This window comes from Schistocerca piceifrons, chromosome 8, assembly GCF_021461385.2.
Source record: "Schistocerca piceifrons isolate TAMUIC-IGC-003096 chromosome 8, iqSchPice1.1, whole genome shotgun sequence".
Classification (NCBI taxonomy): domain Eukaryota; kingdom Metazoa; phylum Arthropoda; class Insecta; order Orthoptera; family Acrididae; genus Schistocerca; species Schistocerca piceifrons.
Window position 1 is genome coordinate 63,160,306 of NC_060145.1, and position 7,641 is coordinate 63,167,946.

Genomic DNA, 7,641 nt, shown 5'->3' on the forward strand with positions numbered 1-7,641 from the left:
CAGAATAGTGAGAGAGCAGAATGGGGCGCTCCACAGAACTCACAAACTTCAAACGTGGTCAGGTGATTGGGTGTCACTTGTGTCTACGTCTGTACGCCAGATTTACACTCTCCTAAGCATCTCTAGGTTAACTGTTTCCGATGTGATAGTGAAGTGGAAACGTGAAGGGACACGTACAGCACAAAAGCATACAGGCCGGGCCGACCACGTCTGTTGACTGACAGACCGCTGACAGTTGAAGAGGGTCATAGTGTGTAATAGGGAGACATCTATCCAGACCATCACACAGGAATTCCAAACTGCATCTGAATTAAAATGGCTCTGAGCACTATGGGACTTGACATCTGAGGTCATCAGTCCCTTAGAACTTAGAACTACTTAAACCTAAGGACATCACACACATCCATGCTCGGGGCAGGATTCGAACCTGCGACCGTAGCGGTCGCGCGGTGCCAGACTGAAGCGCCTAGAACCGCTCGGCCACACCGGCCGGCGATTCAGGATCCACTGCAAGTACTATGACAGTTAGGCAGGAGGTGAGAAAACTTGGATTTCATGGTCGAGTGGCTGCTCGTAAGCCACACATCACGCCAGTAAATGCCAAACGACGCATCGCTTGGTGTAAAGAGCGTGAACAATGGACGATTGTACAGTGAAAAAATGTTGTGTGGAGTGACGAATCACGGTACACAATGTGGCTATCGAATGCTCGGGGAACATAATCTGCCAGCGTGTGTACTGCCAACAATATAATTCGGACCCATTGGTGTTATGGAGTGGTCATGTTTATCATGGAGGGGCTTGCACCGTTGTTGTTGTGCGTGGTACTATCACAGCACACGCCTACACTGATGTTTTAAGCACCTTCTTGCTTCCCACTGTTGAAGAGCAATTCGGAGACGGCGATTGCATCTTTCAACAAGATCGAGCACCTGTTCACAAAGCTCGGCCAGTGGCGGAGTGGTTACACGACAATAAAATCCCTGTAATGGACTGGCCTGCACAGAGTCCTGACCTGAATCCTACAGAACACCTTTGGGATCTTTTGGAATGTCGACTTCGTGCCAGACCTCACTGAACGACATCGATACATCTTGTCAGTGCTGCACTCCATGAAGAATGGACTGCCATTCCCCAAGAAACTTTCCAGCACCTGATTGAACGTATGCCTGCAACTGTGGAAGCGGTCATCAAGGGTAAGGGTGGGCCAACACCATACTGAATTTCAGTATTAGCGGTGGAGGGCGCCACGAACTTGTAAGTCGTTTTCAATCATGTGTCCGGATACTACTGATCACATAGTGTATCTGGGAATAGAATCAACCTGCCTTACCGACTTGTTCTGCAGGGCAGCCTATCCGCTCCGTAGGAGCAGAGAGAGGAGCAAAAAAGTATTTTTCTGTCTCTAACATGTTGCTGCCCTGAACAAAAGGCTAGTTGTGTGGGTAGTAGCAACACCCCCTGCAGGGACTAAACATACAGACAGCTGAGCAGAGAGAAGGGAGGGACGAGATTGATAATGATGGAGGGAGAGAATGAGAGAATAGGTAAATGGAGGACGAGGAGGAGGAGGAGGAGGAGATGGGCAGACAGAAAGGGGAAGGAAGTTGTGTAGAGAGGGAGGCATAATGAGGGTATGAACAGAGAGAGATGGGATGATGAGTGGCAGAAAGTGGTGAGGAGGTGATGAACAGGGAGAAAGGAGTAGGTGTGTTGTGTGGGTGGTATAACCATGCCTTGCAGGCGCTACACATGCGGATGGGCACAGCTGAGCAATGACGGAGGGGAGGTGAGAGGAAGAGTCTGAGGTGCACAGAGAAAGAGGAGAAGAGATGGACAGACAGAGGGGAGGATGTGGTGGTCAGAGAGGAGGAGGAGGAGGAGGAGGAGGAGGAGGAGATGGACAGAGAGGGAGAGGGAGGAGAATGAGATGGACACAAAGACAGAGGGACAAAAGTGTGGGCACAGAGGAAAGGGTATTTGACGTCACCTACAGTTTGAGGGAAGCAGCTCTGGAGAGCATCCATACTGTTTTTGGGGGCCATGAAGGCTACAAATATTGTGTAAGATAGTAACCTACGATTATTTTGGTACTGAACGAGTTTATTGACCTCCTAATTTAACTGCAGCGCAGGAGGGATACTGCCCCATGGCCACCAAAAGCAAAATTGATGCTCCTCACACCCCCTACGTGACGTCACTACAGCCAGCTACAAACAGTGCTTTCACCACTTTACTGCTATGTAACATGTATCTTCGACCTCATGTGTATTTTATTACAATACACATTAATGGAGGGTGACATTCGTTGTTACCGTACAATATTATATCAAAAGTTGTAAACAGAGTCTCCAGACTAGCAGGTGAACGGCTTTAAAACAGAGTGCCGTAAAAGAGTTGTTTCCTGCGATCTCGCTGCTCACACGGAGATGATGCTTGCTTGTTTTCTCCTGCGCGCAGTACCCACACAGGGATGATTTTGTCCCCTGTCGCTGATGGAGACTGGAGCGGAGTTCTTCCGCGGCCGTGATGGAATGTTGGGGACTGCTTTCGCATAGCGCCGCCCCTTATAACGGTACGAGAGGTGACTTCCGTTGCTACGACCGTCTGTAATTCGCAGCGGCACACGCCGGTGTAGCTCTGCGTGTTGAAATAGGCGACGGATGGTGGTAGGAATGTGGCGCCTCCAGCGGCAGACTCGGCCGCCACCTTATCTCCGCTGCCAAACTAATTCCCGGTAATTCTCCTCTCCACTGTTGTCTCCGAATAATGGAGTTTTCTCTCCACTTAAATTGCTTCTCTTTGTCCGTCGGACTCCTTTGTGCATGTAACAGGAGTTTCTTGTCCGCCATTAAGCTGTTGATCTCTCTGCTGGCGGAAGCGACTGCTGAGGAATTCTGAGAGCCACTAAACCGTTTAGGACGCGAGGTGTGGCGATCATTGCGAAACGTTTAGCCCTCCAAAGACGATTTCTTCCCAGCGACTGTTGATATCTTTAATATAGGTCGCCGTTTGCAGACGTCAACTGTTTTGTTTTATATGCTTCAGTAAAATATTACGCGATGAAGAATTTCATAGGCAGAAGCACATTATTTACAGTGTTTCATAGTTCCAAATGTCTGCTTAAAATCGGCTGGTGTGGCCGGGCGGTTCTAGGCGCTTCAGTCCGGATCCGCGCTGCTGCTACGGTTGCAGGTTCGAATCCTGCCTCGAGCATGGATGTGTGTGATGTCCTTAGGTTAGTTAGGTTTAACTACACTACTGGCCATTAAAATTGATACACGAAGAAGAAATGCAGATGATAAAAGGGTATTCATTGGACAAATATATTATACTAGAACTGACATGTGATTACATTTTCACGCGATTTGGGTGCATAGATCCTGAGAAATCAGTACCCAGAACAACCACCTCTGGCTGTAATAACGGCATTGATACGCCTGGGCATTGAGTCAAACAGAGCTTGGATGGCGTGTACAGGTACAGCTGCCCATGCAGTTTCAACATGATACCACAGTTCATCAAGAGTAGTGACTGGCGTACTGTGACGAGCCAGTTACTCGGCCACCATTGACCAGACGTTTTCAATTGGTGGGCGATCTGGAGAATGTGCTGGCCTGGCCAGCCGTCGAACATTTTCTGTATCCAGAAAGGCGCATACAGGACCTGCAACATGCGGTCGTGCATTATCCTGCTGAAATGTAGGGTTTCGCAGGGATCGAGTGAAGGGTAGAGCCACGGCTCGCAACACATCTGAAATGTAACGTCCACTGTTCAAAGTGCCGTCAATGCGAACAAGAGGTGAACGAGACGTGTAACCAATGGCACCCCATACCATCAACGCCGGGTCATTCGCCAGTATGGCGATGACGAATATACGCTTCCAATGTTCGTTCACCGCGATATTGCCAAACACGGATGCGACCATCACGATGCTGTAAACAGAACCTGCATTCATCCGAAAAAATGACGTTTTGCCATTCGTACAACCAGGGTCATCGATGAGTACACCATCTCAGGCGCTCCTGTCTGTGATGCAGCGTCAAGGGTAACCGCACCCATGGTCTCCGAGCTGATAGTCCATGCTGCTGCAAACGTCGTCGAACTTTTCGTGCAGATGGTTGTCGTCTTGCAAACGTCCCCATCTGTTGACTCAGGGATCGAGACGTGGCTGCACGATCCGTTACAGCCATACGGATAAGATGCCTGTCATCTCGACTGCTACTGATGGGAGGCCGTTGGGATCCAGCACGGCGTTCCGTATTACCCTCCTGAACCCACCGATTCCATATTCTGCTTACAGTCAGTGGATCTCGACCAACGCGAGCAGCAATGTCGTGATACTATAAACCGCAATCGCGATAGGCTACAATGCGACCTTTATCAAAGTCGGAAATATGATGCTAAGCATTTCTCCTCCTTACACGAGGCATCACAATAACGTTTCACCAGGCGACGCCGGTCAACTGCTGTTTGTGTATGAGAAATCGGTTGGAAACTTTCCTCATGTCAGCACGTTGCAGGTGTCGCCACCGGCGCCAACCTTGTGTGAATGCTCTGAAAAGCTACTCTTTTGCATATCAGAGTATCTTCTTCCAGTCGGTTTAATTTCGCGTCTGTAGCACATCATCTTCGTGGTGTAGTAATTTTAATGGCCAGTAGTGGCGTTATAAGTCTAGGGGACTGATGACCTCAGATTTTGTTAAGTCCCATAGTGCTCAGAGCCATTTGAACTTATGCTTAAATGCCAAGTATTATCTCTGAACGTGGAAATTAACAGCCGGAAAGCCATTATCAGGTGCCTGACGGAGGCGTTGTTGTTCAGTTCACCTCATTTGACCTAGTGCCGGGTTGGGTTGTTCGGGGGAGGAGACCAGACAGCGAGGTCATCCGTCTCATCGGGTTAGGGGAGGATGGGGAAGGAAGTTGGCCGTGCCCTTTCAAAGCAACCATCCCGGAATTTGCCTGGAGCGATTTAGGGAAATCACGGCAAACCCAAATCAGGAGGTCCGGACACGGGATTGAACCGTCGTCCTCCCGAATGCGGGTCCAGTGTGCTAACCACTGCGCCACCTCGCTCGGTGACTTGCTGCTATAGGAAGCAATCCTAGGGGCTGTAAGTGTTACACGTGATATCTTAATGACGTGACACCAATCTTGAAAGTTCTAGGGACTTCATTTGTACTTAAATACCGGATGACCAAAAAGCCAGTATAAATCTGAAAACCTAATAAACCACGGAATAATGTAGACAGAGAAGTAAAAACTGACACACATGCTTGGAATGACATGGGGTTTTATTAGAACAAAAAAAAAAAAAAAAAAAAAAAATGCTAGACGCGTGAAAGATCTGTTGCGCGCGTCATTTGGTGATGATCGTGTGGTCAGCCGCCACTTTCGTTATGCTTGGCTTCCCAGGTTCTCAAACCTCAGTCCGTGCGATTATTGGCTTTGGGGTTACCTGAAGTCGCAAGTGTATCGTGATCGACCGACGTCTCTAGGGATGCTGAAAGACAACATCCGACGCCAATGCCTCACCATAACTCCGGATATGCTTTACAATGCTTTTCACATCATTCCTCACTACAGCTATTGTTGAGGAATGATGGTGGACATATTGAGCATTTCCTGTAAAGAACATCATCTTTACTTTGTCTTACTTTGTTATGCTAATTATTGCTATTCTGATCAGATGAAGCGCCATCTGTCGGACATTTTTTAACGTTTGTATTTTTTTGGTTCTAATAAAACCCCATGTCATTCAAAGCATGTGTGTCAATTTGCACCTCTCTATCTACATTATTCCGTGATTTATTCAGATTTCAAATTTATACTGACTTTTTGTCACCCGGTATGACTACATGCTGACCATTTAGAGCTGAACCACATAACGGAAAAAATATTTAGTTTCATTACTGAAATAGGTCTGAAAGACTTCAGCACTAAAGAGGACACGACAAGTGCCATAAATCGATTTCCCAGAAACTCATCTCGGTGGCAAAGGGGCCGAAATAAGCGAACACGTGACTTGGTTCATCCGTAGATATTCGAACATTTCTGAGGAAACGACATCAAAGTTCTCGAGTGAACGGTCTAATCGCGGAGGTGGCATAGTGGCTTGCGCCGCAACTTCGCACTACGTGCGCCGTATTCGAAAACCTATTATTATTATTATTATTATCATCATCATCGTCGTCGTTGTTGTTGTTGTTGTTGTTGTTCATTTACCTACCCATGTCCGTAGAAAATTTCTGCACGAATGTTATCCAGCGTATAATTATCCTTATTTGTATACTAACTGTATGTCTGGTGAGTGAATTAAAACAAAAGAAAAAAAAGAAAAGAAATAAATTAATGGAAAAAGTATCTGAAACTGTTTTCAATGAAATTCCTGTAATGTATCTTCATTCCTAACCAATTGCGAGCTCCAGTTTTCGGAAAAGTGATCCGCTATGCGTGGTCTGCCGCGAAACAATTGCCAACGCGCGAAATCCTCAGCAATGTTAACAACGTTTCTCTCCAGAGTGAGATACGTAGGATGAAATGTCACCGTGCAAACCTGCCTTCGCGCGATGCTCTTGGTGTTCGCAATTTCTATGTTTCTGCGATCGGTATCACCCAAGGGAATGCACCAAATGCTCCTGAAGAAAAACATAAGAATAAAATATAAGAACTAACACCTGATACAAGAATGAAGTTTATGAATATGAGAATTTAAGAAGACTTTAACCCCTGAAAAATCATAGACATATTACAGAATGAATGTACGACACTTATTGTGAAATCCAGTTATAATTTTACGATTAATATAGCGCTCTTGCATTCCGTGACTTGATAAGAAACATTCGGGTAGTAACCTAAGGACATGGGTAGATAAATGAAAACAATCAAATAAATAAAAACAGGAGTCGGTGGTTCATGGTGTGGGTCCCTGTTATCATGTCCTAGTTCATGAACCACGGTCACCGTATGAGTGGCCAAGTAAGTGGTCCTGACAGTCGGGATACCAGTTCCTTTGGAATAAGGCAGGGCATCTCGGACATATTCTGAGTCGTGGTCACCTTTGTGCTCAGACGGCAAAGACTACCAAATCCACCGGTTAGTCCCTCAACCGTTAGGGGTAAAACTCAATGGGACCCGGGGGCAAGTAAGGCTAGCAACCTGCTTCCCTGGTACTTTAAATATGATGCTGGCAACAATCAGAGCAAAATGCCTTGGACTTTTGGAGTTGACGGAGTCCCACCTCCTAAGATACGACTCGAGAAACGAATGGTGACTAGATGGGGAGCTATTAATATCAATGGGGGCTACTCTGGGAAGAAGGTAGAGCTGGCGCTGCAAGTAAGATGGGGCTGGAGGTTTTAACTGTTAGTGACATTCGGGTAAGGGGTGAGAAAGAAGAGGAAGTGGGAGAATACAAGGTCTACCTGTCAGGAGTCAAACCAGGAATAGCACAATGGGGTGTAAGGCTTTATATCATTAAAGAAATGGAACCCAGCGTAGTTGCAATAAGGTATGTAAACGAACAACTAATGTGGATAGATTTGACAGTGTCAAGCAAGAAAATTAGGATTGTGTCAGCATATTCGCACTGTGAAGGGACAGATCAAGATAAGATGGATAGTCTTTATGAGTCACTCA